The sequence below is a fragment of the Pseudorasbora parva genome, chromosome 4 (genome assembly GCF_024679245.1).
Source record: "Pseudorasbora parva isolate DD20220531a chromosome 4, ASM2467924v1, whole genome shotgun sequence".
In the NCBI taxonomy this organism is placed as follows: domain Eukaryota; kingdom Metazoa; phylum Chordata; class Actinopteri; order Cypriniformes; family Gobionidae; genus Pseudorasbora; species Pseudorasbora parva.
In genome coordinates this window covers 31,327,208-31,341,733 of record NC_090175.1, presented here as the reverse complement: position 1 = coordinate 31,341,733, position 14,526 = coordinate 31,327,208, and the positions used below count along the sequence as shown (strand labels likewise).

Here is a 14,526-nt window from a genome sequence, read left to right as displayed (position 1 = left end):
TTGATCTAGGTGTTAGGTGTATAATTCTGCCATCTGGTGGTTGAATTTTGACCTATGGATATACAACCCCAAATCAGAAAAAGTTGGGACAGTATGGAATGTGCAAATAAAATAAAAAAGAAGTGATTTCTAAAATTACTTTGACTTGTATTTCATTGCAGACAATATGAACACAAAATATTTAATGTTTTGTCTGGTCAACTTCATGTCATTTGTAAATATGCATCCTTTCCTGTCATTCACACCTGCAACACATTTCAAAAAAAGTTGGGACAGTAAAGCATTTACCACTTTGTAATGTTGCCATTCCTTTTCACAACACTTAAAAGACTTTAGGGACTGAAGACACCAAGTGATGAAGTGTTTCAGGTGTAATTTTGTCCCATTCTTCCTGCAAACAAATCTTAAGGTGGGCAACAGTACGGGGTCTTTGTTGTCGCATTTTGCGCTTCAAAATGTGCCACACATTCTCTATTTGAGACAGGTCAGGACTGCAGCCAGGCCAGTCAAATACCCGTACCCTCTTCCTCCGCAGCCAGGACTTTGTAATGTGTGCAGAATGTGGTTTTGCATTGTCTTGTTGAAATATGCATGGACGTCCCTGGAAAAGATATCTTCTTGAAGGCAGCATATTATGCTCCAAAATCTCTATGTACTTTTCAGCATTAATGGTGCCTTCACAGAAGTGCAAGTAACCTTTGCCAAGGGCACTGACACAACCCCATACCATGACAGACCCCGGCTTTTGGACTTGTTGCTGGTAACAGTTTGGATGATCCTTTTCTTCTCTGGTCCGGCGCACACGGCGTCCATTCCTCCCAAAAAATTCCTGAAATACTGATTCATCTGACCACAGTACACATTTCCCCTGTGTGATGGTCCATCCCAGATGCCTCCGAGCCCAGAGAAGTTGACGGCGCTTCTGGACACTGTTAACATAAGGCTTCCTTTTGGCACAGTACAGTTTTAACTGGCATTTGTGGATGTAACTATGTATTGTGGTACTTGACAAAGGTTTGCCAAAGTAGCTCTGAGCCCATGTGGTGATATCGCTTATAGATGAATGACAATTCTTGATGCAGTGCCGCCTGAGGGATCGGAGATCACGGTTGTTCAGCTTAGGCTTGCGGCCTTGTCCTTTACGCACTGAAATTCCTCCAGATTCCTTGAATCTTGTAGTTATGTTATGCACTGTTGAATGTGAAATATCCAAATCTCTTCCTATCTTTCTTTGAGGAAAATTGTTTTTAAACATTTCAAAAATTTTCTTACGTATTTGTTGGCAAACTGGCGATCCTTGGCCCATCTTTGCTCCTAAAGGATTAGATCTTTCTTGGATGCTGCTTTTGTACCAAATCATAATTTCAATCACCTGTTGACATCACCTGTTTCAAATCACATCATTTTTTAACCCTTTTACCTCATTACTAGCCCTAAATTGCTCCTGTCCCAACTTTTTTTTAAATGTGTTGCAGGTCTGAATGACAGGAAAGGATGCATATTTACAAATGACATGAAGTTGACCAGACAAAACATGAAATATTTTGTGTTCATATTGTCTGCAATGAAATACAAGTCAAGGGAAATTTAGAAATCACTACTTTCTTTTTTATTTGCGTTTTCCAAACTGTCCCAACTTTTTCTGATTTGGGGTTGTACATTTTAAAGCAATAACTGGTTTTGACCAGCAGAGGGCCATTGAAAGCCATTCATTTTACCTGATGTGGCCAATGCTCCTAAATGCCTTATAAGTCACACAAAACTCAGTCAGTTTGTAAAAATAATTAACTTTAGAATGTAGACAAAATAAAATAAATAATGTGAATAAATAATAAAATAAAATAATATCCAGAAATGCACAGGAGTAAAGGTGATTGCAGTCCTCAGACACTGAGTCTCCCCAGACTCAAAGTATTCTAGGTTTTCTTCATTTTTCCTGGAATCCAGCAGATAGTCCAGGGTCTCAGGAAGAGTGTACCTCTTTGCCATTCTGCCAGCACAGAATGATCCATGTGCAGGACACCAAACACACTTTGTTATATCTTTTGTGTAGAAACAACTTATTTGTTTTCAAAACACAAATGCAGCTCTTAGATCTCAACATAAACTTTCTCAAAGTGGAAAAGATTGGTTGTCTCATCTCTGTTTGAGTTCTGTCTTGCTCTCTCTGAACCTCTGTGTTTGTGTGTGTGTGTGTGTGTGTGTGTGTGTGTGTGTGTGTGTGTGTGCATGCGCGCGCGCGCTCGAGTGAACGAGCGAGCAAGCGAGAGAGAGCACGTGTCTTTGTGTCAGTAGCTGCGTTTCCATTACAGATTTGCGAAAAACTTTTGAGATATTTCTTAAATGTCGATAAAAAACTGTTGCGAAATGACAGCGTTTCCATAGCTGCACTTATGCGACTAAAGCATATTACTTTCCTCTCGCGATAGGTCATTCCAAAACGATGGCACTTGGTTAGGGATGCACGATATTATCGGCACAACATCAGAATCGGCCGATAAACGCTTAAAATATAAAAATCGGCATCGGCCAGTATGAAAACCTTATGCCGATATGCCTTGCCGATATGATAACGTGTTCATATGCGCCTGCAATAACTCACGTGTGCAAGGAGTGCTACTAGCGATAAGACCATGTCAGCACTGCGGTCATTCTTCAAGTGAAAACAAGAAAATACATTGCATGTACAGTGATTTATATTGACTGTTTTTAAATTCTGCCTTGAATTTCTGAATGCACGTATAGAAGGACGTGACCGTCAGCAGCAGATTTGCCACGTTTTCACAACAAAACTAGCCCAAAACAAGCCCAATCGCATCTCCCCACTCTCTAGCCCGTGCAGCAGCCTCCACAGCAGCAGAAGCTCCTCCAGGTCCTAGTGCACTCCATCTAGACCGCTATATATTTATACATGTAGTGGGGGCGCTGTTGTTACAGTAATACACTGAAAAGTAGAATACACAAATAAATTGAAGTTACTTCTTGTTCTGAATAAACAAATCAGTAATGATGTCATAAATCACAAGCATGACACTGGTAAATTAAATACTTTTATATACAGTGTATTAATCTGTAAAAAAAATTTACGAAATGGATGATGAAAAATAATCCAAGGAGCTCTACAATAATTGTAGAATTAAAAGACAGCATCAATGGATGTCATGCCACCCCCACTTCATGTGCACAAACGTTAAATCCAAAAATACAATATTTAGGTTACAGCTGCATCTGGGGTGAAAAATTACTGACTTTATTATTGTTATTTTCAGAGCTTTTAATATACTCTTATCATAAAAAAAAAACTTTATTAACATTTATTTATCTTCAACAAGAATCCTTACTAAAGGATAAATAAATGTTAATAAAGTTATTTTTTAAGTTAATTCTACAATTATTTAATTTTAGTATTTAATTTACCTCAGAAATCTGAAACCAGAATGAAAAAAATAGTTTTTGCTCAAAATGGTGTTGTTTCCAAACAAAGGGAAAAAATAAACATATATCGGCATTGGTATCGGCATCGGCCAAAATGAGCTGACAAATATCGGCATATCGGATATGGGCAAAAATCCAATATCGTGCATCCCTACACTTGGTAGATTTGTATATCCCATCCACCACACTAGCCATTATTTTTATTGGAAGGAGACATATGTGTTATCCAAGAATTAATGGCGAGGAAAGCCCCTTAGGTTACTTAAGCACGGATATAAGGTGCATGTGTGTGTGTGTGTGTGTGTGTCAGATCTGCTTCAAGGTCTTCATGATGATGTAGCATTTCTGTGTTTAGAATCCAGTATTACTGTAATCCTATATTGTCTTTTATGAGTTTAATAAAGAACTCCCTCTCGTCTTCTCTCCAAACAAACCGAACCCGTCATCTGTAAAGAATGATCGACTTTTACGCGCGCCAGGTTGACGCATATAGAGTAGAGCGAAATGTTTGAATTTGCATGTTAACTCAAATGTTTTTTTATTTTTATTATTTTTACCACTTTCGTTATTTTGGGTAGATATTTCGTTTGTTGGGCATTTTAACTGAATTTAGAAATGCTTTGGAAAAGAAAATATTGGCAGTTAATAAACGAAATAATTTTTTTTGAAATGAAGACCGCGTTTGGAGTGAGTGCATGCAAAATAATTAGTTCCCTGAGTCCACAAATAAAAATAGACAGTTTATAGTTTATAATTATGTCTTGAACTTATCTGTATAGCTAAAAATGGCAAGAGTATTGTAAATAGTTTCATCTCTCTTTAAGGAAGAAGGAAAAAATGAGAACGTCGGCGCTTTTATCGGCAATGGGTTAAAGAAAACATACTACAAAACTAAATAGGCTACGTTTAGGCCTAAACATTAGCCTGTAATATTATTATTTTAATTTATATGTTGATTATGAAAAGTGAGCAGCATAAGAATCGCAATATGTTTGAGACCTGGGGAGTCACATGATTTTGATCACTTTGAGTATTATTTTCTAGAAAGTCTTTCTTAAAAAAAATATATCGTTTTGTATAAATTGTATTTTTATTTTGATCGATGTTTCATCAATTAATTGCCTGTTTATTAAATAAGAAGCAAACTAAGATTGTCTGGAATGGATTGACGTGCATAACTGGCCTGTTTCCTCGGCCTTTGAGTAAGGCTGAAAATACAGACTAGCTCTTTCTGTTTTAATACATTTCTTGAATATATGTCTTAATTACAGTATATATAGCATGTAGTCCTTATTAGGAGAAAATATATGTCCTTTTAACTACATTATCTTGTTATTACGACACAATTGAGTGGGAAATATAATATATAGGCCCTATTGCAGCAATGCGTCACCGCAACAGGTGACATGTAAATGCGAAAAAAACGTTTCCATTGCAGTTTTGCGAAAATTTCCTTTTTCGAATTGCCTGAAAAACCACCTCATGAGAGCGTAAAAACTTTTTTTGCGATATATGGGAGTTTTTGTGAAATTGCCGCGTTTCCATTGGGCGTATTTTCAATTCGCAATTTCAATTTGCGCAATTTGAAGGGTAATGGAAACGCGGCTAGTGTGTGCATGTCAGTGTGTGTGCGTGCGTGCACTCTTAAAACAAATGTGTTGAAAACAACACAACATGTGTTGTTTTCAACACATGTTCTGAGTGTGCTCAGGGACAACACGTGTTAAATACAACACAGAAAATGTGTTGTGAAAATATACACACAAATGTGTTACTTTAGTAAACACATTAATATGTACTTTTTGTATACATCCAACACAACTGTGTGTAATAGATTTATTTTAAATTTTTTACTATAAAAGATTATTGAAAAAGCTATATCAGAATACAATATGTACACTTATCATGAAATCACACTGAAGCATTGAATACTGATCATATATTGTGTTTATTTAGCTTTTTTTCTGGTTTTAACATGGAATTAACTGTATAAAAAAGTTAATACCAAAATAAGCATTTTAAAACATGAATCATACAAAACATTCATCAAACACTTCTTTAAATAACAACATACATCAAATATGATTAAAAAACTTGAAAATTGAAGTCAACGAAATCACACAGAGTGTATCACACAGAGTGTACTTTCTATAAAGGGATACTTCAGCGCTTTTTCATATTAAACTATGTTATTCCCTTAACTAAAACGAGTTGATACATCCCTCTCTCATCTCAGTGCGTTCTCTTAATCGTTCTGACGCGTGGTGACGATCTGATAGCATTTAGCTTAGCCCACTAAGCCCAGTTCATTCACTATGGTACCAAACAGAGATCAAGGAGGGGAGGATTTTAACTTGATCTCTGTTTGGTAAGACCTCCGTTCATCTTCGGAACATACAGTTTAATATATTTTATATTTAGTCTGAGAGATTCTCCATTGAAAACATATGCACAGTATACTGTCCCTTTCCAGAAAGGTAATAAAAACATCATCAAAGTAGTCCATGTGTGACATGTGTGGGTATGTTAGAATTTTTTGAAGCATAGAAAATAGATTTGGTCTTCTTTGTCTTCTCTTCCGGGTTTGTTTTTAATCTGCGTTTGGGACTGCGCAGACTCCCTCAGACTATTTAAGCTTGTGCGCACCAGATAACACGTAACACCTCAATTTAAAACAAACACGGAAGAGAAGACAATGCTGAATAAAGTCGTAGTGCTTGTTATTTTTGGACCAAAATGTATTTTCGATGCTTCAAGAGATTCTAACGAACCCACAGATGTCACATACTTTGATGATGTTTTTATTACCTTTCTGGTCCTTCTGGAAAGGGACAGTATACCATACATACGTGTTCAATGGAGATACAGAAAGCTCTCGGACTAAATACAAAATATCTTAAACCGTGTTCCGAAGACGAGCGCAGGTCTTACGGGTCTGAAACGACATTAGAGTGCATCATTAATGACATCATTTTCAGTTTTGGGTGAACGAACCCTTTAATGTCCTGCAGAGCCGATGGAAACCAGCTGCAGCTGAGTTGACATTGGTGATCCTTTTATGCCTTCTGTAAGCAAAGACGTTACACTGGTACCAACCTACAACAATGAAACAATGAAAAGCATCAGAAAATGTTGTTGCATGCGACATTGCAACTTCATTGAAAGCTAACATAATGCACACTGGCGCCAGTTCCAATGGAGTAACGTTATGTTAGCAAAATTAACAGCTTTTACTGACAGTGACGCTACTCTAAGGTAGATGATGATGAATGAGGATTAACATAGTGTCTATTTGAAATTATTACGTTTAAATTATGAATTGAGTGTTACAATGTACATGTCATTGTCACATTACCACATTTAGAAATGTGTGCACATGCCACAGAAATAAAATAAATCCGTACCATCCTGCTGATTATCAGCTTTCTCCAGTCTGTCTTCTTTCCCACTGGTTATCTTGGAATATTCAATGTCCACATGCAGTGAATAAAACAGAAACAATGAAATATTAATATTAACAAATTATAAAACAACCTTTGTGTAAAGTGTTCAGCAGCTTTGTTAAACATGTATTAACTTACCAAGTGTAATATGATGTGACTGGATCCTGGTCTTCCATTACCTAGATAAAATATACACTCTAAAAAATGCTGGGTTAAAAACAACCCAAGTTGGGTTGAAAATGCACCAACCCAACAATTGGGTTGTTTTTACCCAATGGTTGAGTTGTTCTTACCCAGCAATTGGGTTGTCTTAAGCAACATTTAACCCAACCACTGGGTTAAAACAACTCAACCACTGGGTTAAAACAACTCAACCATTGGGTTAAAACAACTCAATTGTTGGGTTGGTGCATTTTCAACCCAACTTGGGTTGTTTTTAACCCAGCATTTTTTAGAGTGTAATAATAACAACAACACCATTATTATAATGCCGTAATCATATAAGAGTCATAATTTAAACCAATGAAACATGTTAATGTTAAATGTTTTAATCCCGTAATCCATACAACTTTGAATAACTTAGTCAGTGACAAGCCGCTGGCACATAGTGGCGCGTTTTTTAAACTAACTTTACACAACCATAGACCTAAAAAAAACAAAAAACAAAAACAACACACGTCGCCACAATGACTATTACGAGTTCAAACTTAAGGAACCATGCATATTAACCTTTAAGTCTTTTTAAAAACAATAACGTTACCTAGAAACACCCTTGCAAAACGTGAGAGCTCGCTGGCCTAACACACTAAGTTAACATTCGGTGTGGGAACATGGAAACGGCATAATAACGGTTAAAACAAACAAATTATGTTTCCTAGACAATTAACACAAATCTTTCTCTTGTTATGTGGAGAAATATGTTCTATTTTACGCGTTTAATTAAATTCACTCACCTGAGGCAGACTGACGAACCGACGGCTGGCCAGCTTCGGTTATGTTGGAAACGGACGCCACTGCGCATGCGCAGCAATGTCATTCCGGTGGTCCCAGTTGTTTCCCCCCAGAGTGTTAAAATGCGATATTCACATTTGCAACGTGATAAATAAATCCACTAGTTAAAGTTACCACCACCCATTCAGTATTTGCAACAGGAAAGATGCCTTTAATGTAAACATACTACTAAATGTGTTTTACACAGTAATTGTGTAAAGAGTTGAACACTATATTTACACATCATGTGTCTGTAGTAACACAAAATGTGTTACGAGTCCTTTAACACAAATTCTGTGTTCATTTTTACCAAGCATCATTTTTAAGAGTGTGTGTGCGCGCCCGCGCGTCTGTGTGTGTTTGTGTGTGTGCATTCGGTCTCACCCCTTTATATCTTTTTTTTATGCATTTTTGGCTAATTTTATTTGCCAAATTATATACAAATGCTCTCTATGGCAGTCATACATGTGTGTGTGTGTGTGTGTGTGTGTGTGTGTGTGTGTGTGTGTGTGTGTGTGTGTGTGTGTGTGTGTGTGTGTGTGTGTGTGTGTGTGTGAGCATGTGTTTTCTACATTGCATTTGTGCTCAAGTACCAGGCCTTCATTCCTGTGTGAAAATTTTCAGTTTTATGCTGGATTTATAGATTTTGTTTGGGGTCAAATGGAAAAAATAAATAAAAAAATTGCATTTCCCATTCATTTCAATTGGGGTCATATTGACCCCAAAGACTAGCCTAGAAATCTAGACGCACCCTAGCGGCAGCAACTTTAATTTGCCCGCAAGTGTCGTCTAGGAACTCTCAATACCATTCTGAGCTGTGTTCCTCAAAATCTGGACGGCCCAATCACATCATGTATAGAGTCGGCGGGCGGGGCCATAATGACGACGGCTGAGTTGCGCTTGCGTTCTTCTAGTAAACACAGAAACTGGCAAACGGCGGCGGTCTTTCGAATCAGCTCTGACCGCGACTCTGGAAGACTTGGAGTTAAGCTTTTCTCTGAGAAAAGAACAAAGAGCAGCACTGAAGTCAATCTTAAAAAGGGAAGATGTGTTCATAGTTTAGCCGACCGGATACGGCGAATGTTTAATCAGTCAGCAAGCTCTGCTTCACCTTCGTTGCTCTGGTTGGTGTAGCGCTATCCTATCGCGTGCAGAGGGAGTTTGAAAGACAACCGTTTATCCCGCCCCTCAGATTGAGCCCTGTCTATGGTGAGTTTCCAGACCAAACATCTTGATGTGGGTCTGGCTTGTCAGGCTACCCAAAGACAACTTTAAGTGATTTTTTTTTTTACGTACCTTCAGAACAACCGAATCAAGCCCAGGGTTTTTGTGCATGTATAGATAGATAATTTAGCAAAAGTCACCAAATTTTATTCCTCTGAGATGAAGGGAACTTTATTTTTTAATGAATGAAATGTCGATTGGGGTCATATTGACCCCAAAGACAAATACACAAGGCCTAATGACAAGACAAGGGACACCTGTGGACAATGATCAACCCATAAACCAATAGGTGTGTTCGACATCGGCTGCGCCTGGATGCATGCGATCGGCGAGAGTAGCCGAGTGCAGGCGGGGAGGAGCTGCAAACGGAGACGTGAAGTCGGACACTTTCTACCTCCCGTGGTGACGCTTGCACTGCGTTTGCAAACTGTATCACAGCTGAAGTTAAATAAATGCAATATTTCTCAAATACACAGATGTTTCAAATGATATTTTCATCCAATACTTTATATACTGCTTAATAAAGCGTCTATTTGGACAAGTTTAACATATAAACCTACACTATCAATGAAATGGTGTCAATGGTTTTTATCAGTTTTAGTTTGATAAACATGACAATATAACATCGTGACTACATGAAAAGAGGTTTTACTGTTATAAATAAATGATTTGTGAGCATTAGCGTGACATAAGTTTTTAGAATAAACACGAAACGCACGCGATCACTGTCATACGGCGAATCGGCCAATCGTGGAACAGCTGTGTCGTCATCAGAGCTCGAGCAGCCTCCTGCAGTCCCCCTTGAGAATACCCAGCAAGCAATTTTGCGTCTAAAAGACGTCTAATAACCGTCTAAACACAGCCCAGACGTCTAGGCTAAATCAAGGCTAAACTTGGGCTGTCAGTGAAAATCTAATAGATGTCTATCATAGCCCAAGATTAGACGGCTACTGAATGGCTACATCTATACGTCTAATAGACAGCAAATATGGGTCTAGGCTAAATCAAGGCTAAATTTGGGCTGTCAGTGAAAATCTAATAGACGTCTATCATAGCCCAAGATTAGACGGCTATTGAATGACTACATATGTCTAATAGACAGCAAATATGGGTCTAGGCTAAAACAAGGCTAAATTTGGGCTGTCAGTGAAAATCTAATAGACGTCGAACCATAGCCCAAGGATAGACTAGTCATCAAATAGACGGCTAACACATGACTAATCTATACATTTAATAGACAACAAAATGGCTAAAGGATTCTTTCACTCAAATATAACAGGTTCTAAAAAAATAAAAATAAATAATAAATAACAATCCATCCAAACACATTAAATATAAAGGTTTTATTTAGACAACTTAAGATAATACTAAAAGATCAAAACATAAAAATGACCAAATAAAATGTTAAAAATTAAATTTAAAAAAAAAATTAGGATAAGAAATATGGAATATTAACAACGTAATATAATAAACAATATAAAAATATAACAAACTCTGTTGCCGCTGGGAAGTCGGTCATCATGGCATCTGCCAAATAAGAAACAAAACGTTGCACAAGAAAAGCATTGCTGACATCATAATTGTTTACTTTATTTACAGTAATTGTGATGAAGTCATTCTCTTTAGCTTGGATGCGCACTAAAGCTGGCCAATAAAAGGTTAAGATACATGAATGTGACATGTTTAAAGAGATAGTCATCATTTACTCACCCTCAAGTTGTTCCAAACCTGTATGGGATTCTTTCTTCTGTTGAACATACAAAAATATATATTTTGAAGAATGTTGGTAACCAGATATTTGATGGTAGCCACTGATTTTCATTGTAGGAAAAAAAATACAATGGAAGTCAATGGGGCCCATAAAGCTTTTGATTATCCAGATTCTTCAAAATATCTTCTTTTGTGTTCAACAGACGAAAAGAAACAACTTGAAGGCGAGTAAATGACAGAATTAAAATGTTTGGGTTTAAAAGATGTTTTAGCCATTATGTTGCATTAGGGCCATGAGGTAGATGATTGGGAAAGCATTGAATGTTTTAAGGCCAAAGTGAATTTCTGATCATCTGTCGCATTATGAAACATCCTCTCAGGTCATCTGGGTCAGGTCTGCTTTCTGTCCCCCGAGTCAAAACTAAACATGGAGAAGCAGAATTCAGTTTTTATACATAACATCTCTTGAACAAACTCAAAGAAAAACCTGCAGTCCTGTGGCAACTCTTCATTTTTTTTTAAATCAGGGTTTAATGTTTGCCACTGCCGTTTATTAACTGGAAAGGAATAATGATACATTTCTTACAATGCACTGTAAGTTTTACTCTCCTGTTATCATGTTTTTTTATTATTATAGAACAATGTCTTCTTATATTGACTTTTTAAATTCCCCAATGTTGCTTTTATGTTTTATGTAAAGCACGTTTGGCTTGGTGAAATATGCAATTCAATTTTGCCTTGCCAATTCAAAGACTCATATTTTCATATAGTGATCCAAAGAGTAAAAGGATATGTGTGGCTTTCATAACAAATTATTATAGGTTGCACGTTTCTTGTTTATCCCCTTGAAGGTGTACATGTAGCATGCTAACCACATGGCTTCATTCTACAATGTTACTTAGCTAAAATCTCACCGTTCATACACGATAACAAATAATGTATATAATGAGCATATGTCAAAACGAAAACACAGATACTTACAAGGCCAAATCATGTCCTTTAATGTTTAGGCTACTGTTGCCCGTTGTTGTTCTCCGTTCTCCTCCTCCTCTTGTGTAAAAAAATAATAAATTCACTCCAACCGACAGAAATGTTTTTCGTGATATCTGCCGTTGCCAGTAGTACAGGCTACAGTTGCCATCTAGCGGATGAGAGTTGTAATTTTTTTTTTTTTTTTTTTCAAATATATCTAGCTTACGATTTTCTTTGACTGTCCTACATTTTAAGTGAATGTTATGCGGGACAGCAAAGCTAAAACTAATTAAAATGTTTACAAATGGGTGGGCTAAAAGCAGACTACACATAGCCCGTCCAATTCAGAGCTAAATCATGGCTACAGATAGACCATGACATGAAAATGACACATCTTGCAGATATTATTGACAATGCGAACATGATGTAATATTAACCATATCATGTGCTACATTGCCAAAAACTACAATTAATCAGTTTAGTCTTTTGACTAAAAGTGGGCTACGAATAGCCGGTCTGTATAGGAGCTAAACCGTGGCTACACACAGCCTATGCACATGTCATGTTAAAGAAATGATACCAAACACCTTGTAATCACTGTTAACTTTGCTTACATGGTGGAATATCATACATCTCACAAGTTATTTGGACAAAAATTAGATGTAACCAAATTCAAGATTATTTTGGCTAAAAGTGGTCTACTCATAGCTGGACTATATGAGGTCTATAGTTAACCTAGACGGTGAAATGACGGCTATTGCTTGCTGGGTAGGCTTGTTTGAGATGAGCAAAATCTGCACAGAACCGATCACCGGTGATCAGCGCAAGATGCATGCCGGTTAGAAATGTGTCCGAGGGCGGTCCGCCTTGCTCTGATGTCATGCTGACGTATGTCCAAAATCTCTCGCGATGGCAAGGCGGATGGGTCGGATTCTGCAGTCGAGCGCAGTTGCTCTCCACCGACTGTGCTGACCAAAAGCACGATGGGAAACGACTTGCTGACAACACAGCTTAATGCTCATTGGTTTAAACAACTGTGATGTATTTCTTTTTTTTTAAATGTTTGATTTTAAAACTCTGATTTAATGTTATGTGTATAAATTATGTGTTAATATTCTCGGACAGTGCGATCTCTGTGGGTTATGTGATTTTTGTCATATTTATAAAAATATATAAAAACATGTATGTAAATAAAGTAAAAATGCTTGATAAATAGGTCTTTCAAATGGAAATACATAACAAAAACTTTGGGTGTCTTGTTCATAATATTTATTTTCATATAAAAGCAACAGAACTTACATTACATCCAGTTTATGAGCGCACGAGTGTGAATCCTGCGATATCCGCATCTGATCTCGCAGGTGTCTGATCCACTATGAGAAGAGTGAACTGTCCGGCTTGCCTGCACTTTTTTCACTCCTCCCCTCACTGCAGCCACCTAGTCTCGCCTTTATTTCAGGCGAGGCAAGGCGCATCTCAAACAAGCCTAATCTGCAGCAGCTGCATCAGCCGGCTGCTCTTGAATCGCTCTCGCGGTACTTTGTTGACATACGTCACAGGCACGTGCCGTCGGCGCTGTCTCAAGTCGGACAAAATTTCTAACCGGCATGCACTGCTTCAAGTCAGCCGCCGATCGGTCTGCGCATCGCTAGGTGAAGTCGAACAAGCCTACTGACAACATGACTCAGGAATACGAGGCAGGAACCCATAAGGGCATGGAATCACATGACAATAGACCACATGACGAAACCAGGATGGTATGGAAAGAGGGACTGTTGATTAAGCTAGTTTACATTGGAATAAGATTGAGAATAACATCTGTTCAGACTGAGAACAGTGTATAAGTATTTTATTGTGATATTTACTGATGGATCAAAGGAACCTAAGAATGGAAATACTGGCTTTGCTTTTGTTATTCCAGAATTGAATATGCATATTAGGGAAAGAGCACCTGATCATTTCACAGTATTTTCAATAGAGATGATACCTATTTTAAAGGCAATACAATGGGTAGAACATAATAATATTAAAATGGCAGTAATATGCTCCGATAGCTTATCAGCATTGGTTTCTTTGCAGTCTTTATCTTCCCTTAACAGACCTGATTTTGTTTTTGAAATATACAAAATTCTGTACAGATTAAAGCATATAGAAATACAAGTTAGATTTATGTGGATTCTAGCTTATAGGAGAATTGAGGCAATGAGATCGCAGATGCTTTAGCAAAGCAGGAGGTATCATAAAGTACTGCAGAAAGTAAAGCAATAATTTGTATAAATATTATGAATGCATGGCAAAAACAATGGGATGAAGATAGTAAAGGACGTCATTTGTATAAGATAAAACAAGTAGTAGGTAATATGAAATCATCAGGAAGAACATCTAGAGAGCAAATTGTAATATGTAGGATGAGGTTAGGACATACTGGGTTAAATAAAACAATGTATTTATTGAGAAAACATCCCTCAGGTATGTGTGATTGTGGAATAGAGGAAGAGTCAGTGGAGCATGTTTTATGTTATTGTATTAAGTGAGACACAGAGAATAAGATTAAAAGATGAGTTAGAGAAACATGGTGTGCTAAAGTGTGCTAAATCTAAAGAATATATTAAATAAAGAACAGATAAATAAAGCAGTATTTATTTTTCTAAAAGAAACTGGGTTAAATATAATTTTATTTTTATTTTTTTATCTCTGGCCCACACTCTAGAACAGTAGGTGGCGGAAATGCACCTAAATTGTTAGTTGCCAC

General features: G+C 37.2%; 2 long non-coding RNA genes across 2 annotated transcripts; both read right to left on the bottom strand.

Moving 5' to 3' along the window:
• Nucleotides 1–5,985: 5,985 nt before the first annotated feature.
• Nucleotides 5,986–7,121, bottom strand: LOC137074009 (uncharacterized). Its single transcript, XR_010904850.1, has 3 exons — nucleotides 7,017–7,121; nucleotides 6,840–6,891; nucleotides 5,986–6,531 (listed from the first exon to the last, which is right to left on the bottom strand). It is a non-coding gene; the product is annotated as an uncharacterized lncRNA (long non-coding RNA).
• A 3,534-nt stretch (nucleotides 7,122–10,655) lies between these two features.
• LOC137074008 (uncharacterized) lies at nucleotides 10,656–11,906 on the bottom strand. Its single transcript, XR_010904849.1, has 2 exons — nucleotides 11,784–11,906; nucleotides 10,656–11,223 (listed from the first exon to the last, which is right to left on the bottom strand). It is a non-coding gene; the product is annotated as an uncharacterized lncRNA (long non-coding RNA).
• Nucleotides 11,907–14,526: the final 2,620 nt, after the last annotated feature.